We start from the raw sequence: 4,714 nt of genomic DNA, 5'->3' as shown, positions 1-4,714 counted from the left end.
TCTACCTATAATTGACAAAGCTGTATGACATTAACATAAGGAACTGTATTCACAGGGGTTTATTTTTGGTTTTGTTTGGTTTTTTTGTTTGTTTGTGTTTTTGCAGGTTTTTTATTTTTATTTTTATTTTAATTTCTCTTATCATACCAAACAAAGCTTTTCATTGGAACCTTTCTGCAACCAACCTTTTTTCCCTGATTTTTTTTTTTTTTAAATTTTACATTATATTTCACTACAATAGCAAACCAAAAAGCTGAAACTGAAAAAAGTATTTTGATTGCCCTGTAATATATATTTGTAAATTGCTTCCACCAAATTGGTTTTTTTTGGGTTTTAATAAGGAGCTGTTTTTCAGAAACTTTTATTTTATTAGAATTTTCCCTAAATTTATGAACTCTTAGAACCTTTACAAATGAACTTTTGACTTAATAACAGTTTAAATGTAGTAGCTTTAACCATACTATACCATGAATATTATGGTTTGTCAAAACGAAAAGGTCATTTATTAGGGGCATAATAAAAAAGAGCTTTCAAAAGGGAAAACAAAGATGTTAAGAAACAGGAAGCACAGCACCCCATTTTATGGTATTTATATGAGTATACATACTCATGTTTCTTTTGTACTAGTTGTTTTGCTTGGAGACAGTTTGATAAAGTTAGGAGAATCTCTTTTTATTTTGAGCAGAACAAGTTAGGCCACCATCTCATTATTAACTGTTAAACACAAAGTACCTTATCTATTTCTTAGTTATATATAGCCCACCTGTTTTAATTCAGGCAAAATTCCCACTTAAATTAGAAATTTTCTTGCATTAAGGACTTTGTGATTTGGCCTTTGTTGCCAGCCCAAATTAATAACTCTTGTAGCTTCAGATTGCTCAGATTTCTCCTTCTTCACGAGAGGGTGGGGCAGGTTTAGTTTACCCAAGGGGTTGATTATATACAAAAGCTGTTCTCAGATATGAGCAATGGCTTAGATTTCATAACACAATCACACCCTAACTCCTAATGCAACCCCGTTAATACCCTGCCCACCCTGTTTTACCACACTTCCATAGTTATGCTGCTGAAAGAAACAGGAGAGATCAGTAAAATACAGATATTTCTAGATGGAACCTGTTTCCTGTTAGTGTGGCTATGCCGAACACGTCTCTGGAGATACACGTTACAGCCATCCAATATGCCATGATGTCAGAGTATAAAATCTAGTAAACCAAAACACAGGAATATGTAAGTTACCACATAGGAGGAGCTGAAGAGCTAGTCCCTAAGAAATCTCATATAATTCCTCTTCCAAAAGGCAGGAGGTGAGAAGAGGATCTGGAGCAGATGTGTGAAGAGTGTCAGAACTCAGCAAGCACCATCACAGTTACAACAAAAGATCAATGTACAAGGAATCGAAGCTAGTTGAGAGACAAAGCATCTGCAGCACAGCTGGATTTACAGGGCTGAGGCATGTCATTTAACGTGGAAATGGGAAGAAGCTGGGCAACTCCATCCCTCCCAAAGCTAGGGAGTCTTTCCTAGAGAAGAATTGTTTATTTTGCAATTAAAATTTGTTGATGTACGTTAACATTAACTTTATATTCATATTTACTTTAACCGGTAAACTGAGAGAAGTATCTGTAAACAATATAAATTTACTTTAAGATTTGACTTAAAGGAAATTGCATGCTAATCTGCAAACTATTAGAACAAATTTGTCAAATAGCATAGCTTCCCTTCTTGTTGGCAAAAAGAGCAGATCACTGCTAATAAGCCTGCATTTGTCATTAAAAAAAGCCCAAAGAGCTTTGTGGTTTATTAGTCAAGAATGTGCAAATAATTTATATTTTATTTGTCCACTTTAATCGTCTGTCATTGAAACTTTTGAATAAATTAAACTATACCTCTATTTCTCTACTACTACTGTCATTTTATAATACATCTCTTGCATGGACAATGTCAGACTGCTTATAAAAAAAAACAATGGAAAAAGAAAACAATGGAAACAAAATCTGCTGGGAAAATATATGCTAGAGAAAGGAGAACAAGGAAATTATGCACACTGTAAAATGTATATTAAACCAAAAGAGAGATTTCAAATACAATTTCAGAGACATTATCTTCAGAACAAAAGCAAAAAACTAAACCCACAATATGATTAAGTTTATATAAACCAAAATAAAGGGAAATGACACTTTATTTTTGTGACAAATCTCAGTGCAAATCAATGAAACTATGATGTGACTTCATAAACCTTAGTTATTTCTTGAGTGTTTCAAGTAAAATTGGAACTTTCTGTGAGTGGAAAAACTTAATTTAGGGGCAGAAATAAAAGTAAAATATCTCATTCATGGACTGGTTAAGCAACAATAGTCATAAAGAGGAAAAAAAATAAATATTCAGAGTAGCAGGGTAGGAGACTTGCTGGACTATTCTTCATCTCTGGCTAACTTATATAGAGGGGACAGGTGCCTGGCTTAATTTTCTTCAGGTATGGGCTTGCAGGAGGTGGTTCGGGTCACGTGCTACAAAACAGAACAGACCTAATGAGCTTATAAAGTCTTTTAAATTGAAAAAACTGAGAGAAAAATGCTCATGTAGTCCTCCATTGAGTCCATCAAAGAACTTAGTAGCCTCTGATGTTTAAAAAATTATATTTCTAAATTATTATTTTTTTAATATTTATTTTCAGTACCAAGCATGATTTTCTTCCCATGGAAAGCAGGAAACTCAGGACTATAGATATAACTTTGAGTCCAAACATCATAGTCTTCCTCTGTCATCTTTATGGTTGAAGGCAGGTTTTGCAGTCTATGTTTCAGTATTCATCACCTGTGCAGTCCTGGAAGAACCATGGAACAACCAAACATAGCAGTAAAAACAGAGCAGTCAGTAATCAGCAGAACGGGTAGAAGAAAAACACCAGAAAGTTTCAGAGAGAGAATGCACGTTCAAGAAGATGCTGCCACTTTAGCACACAGCAAATGTCTCTGCAAAAGGGAAGGGCTGGGCAGTCATTTGAATGATTCTTTCAGCCTTGGCTTCATGCTCTTTGTATCTATTGAATCCATACCTCCTGCCTTTGTGTCAGCAGAACCTTGTATTGAAAGGCATTCAGAGCACCAACTTCAGGGGTCAGCAAATTCAAGTATATACATTCGTCAGTCTTCTATACCTTATAATCACTCAGCAGTACATATAATTCCTGTTCCTCTCTCTAGTGACCTGATGACACATGAAATAAGAACAACTGGTGGCCAGTATAGAACCTGAGTAACAGTCTGTGGTGAGAGAAAGACTTGGACTTCCTCATAATAAGAATGAAAACCACAACTGGAGATTGTAAAAGCTGCCAAATCTCTACCTCCCTGCTGTCAGGAATCAGCTGATGTTGCCTTTTTAAGTTTCCATGCCATCTGCTTGCTTCCTTTGCATTTTCTCCCAGGTGCCAGCTTTTATAGCTATATTTAAAATGACACCGGAGATTATTCTTAATTTTCTTTTATTGAAGATTCAAGTCAAGGCTATCATGATCAGTTTACTATTTTCTGACATATCAGTCTAACTCATTGCTATGGGGTTACTTAATCACATCAATCACATTCACCTTTCATTTAAAATGGCACTTCATCAGTGTGACTGTAAATCTATGGTCAACAACAGTTTCATCCATACTGGAGAAGACAGTAGCTTAGACAGACACTTGCTCATTGTCCTGTGCTCCCTGTAAAATGAAAATTAACCTATTCTTTTTTCAGATTTGGAAAGTACAAGGTATTTTGATTTGTAGCATGGAAGATAAGGATGTGATGGAGACCAAAGGCATTATAAATCATTAACACAGTTGATCACATCTCATCAATTTGACATATTACTAATACGACCTAAGTTGTTCTACCAGGTATCTTTGCATTTGGGGTGCATGACAGATACAATATTATTATTTATTTTATTCTATTTTTCTGTCTTGATGCTATCAAAGGTTTTTGTCAAGCATACTGAAGCTTTTAAAATCTGAAAACCTGGAAAAGTGCTTAAGGTTTCAAATATATAGGAAAGTTATACAGACTTGAATTATGTCAGTTAAATTATTCTGATGACATATGATTTCAAGCTATTATTCCTCTTATGAACATTCTTATTCTAGGCTGAAGAGGCTGATGTCACTTATGTTTAAGCTTAGGCAAAAAGCTATGCACCATTTAGTATAAATGTGAATCCACCCAGGAAGTCTTACTGAATCTGACTGGCATGAAAGGTCTTTTTATCATCACGGACATGCTTTACTCTCCTTCTGGAGGCTTTGACACTAATGGATTTTATCAAAACCATACTTTTCCATTAATGCAGCCTTTCTGGTTTGGTGGCAAGATAGACTCTGTCACTCTGTTGAAGTCACCCATCAACTTTTTTTTTAATCACCATTGTCTCTTCAATAATAAAAGTGACAGTTGGCAAATTTATCTACTGAAACATTTGATGACCATTGGCATGACTGTGTAAGAGAGCAGTGTATAATTAATCAGTCAGTAACAATAAAGGCGGTTTTTATAGCTACCAGATGGGTAGTTTATATATATGTTTAAATGTGTCCAGAATCTTTTGTAACAAATTGAACTTAGAATTCATTTTATCCTTTAATATCATCAAGCAGTTTGAAAAATTGCACTAAAATACAAAGGACAGTAATAGTCTTCTGAGATAAGAGTGATTACAATGTGACTTACAA

The sequence above is a fragment of the Cyanistes caeruleus genome, chromosome 4, assembly GCF_971803275.1.
Source record: "Cyanistes caeruleus chromosome 4, bCyaCae1.hap1.1, whole genome shotgun sequence".
Classification (NCBI taxonomy): Eukaryota; Metazoa; Chordata; class Aves; order Passeriformes; family Paridae; genus Cyanistes; species Cyanistes caeruleus.
The sequence above is the reverse complement of the archived record's forward strand: the minus strand, read 5'-3'. Positions refer to the sequence as shown.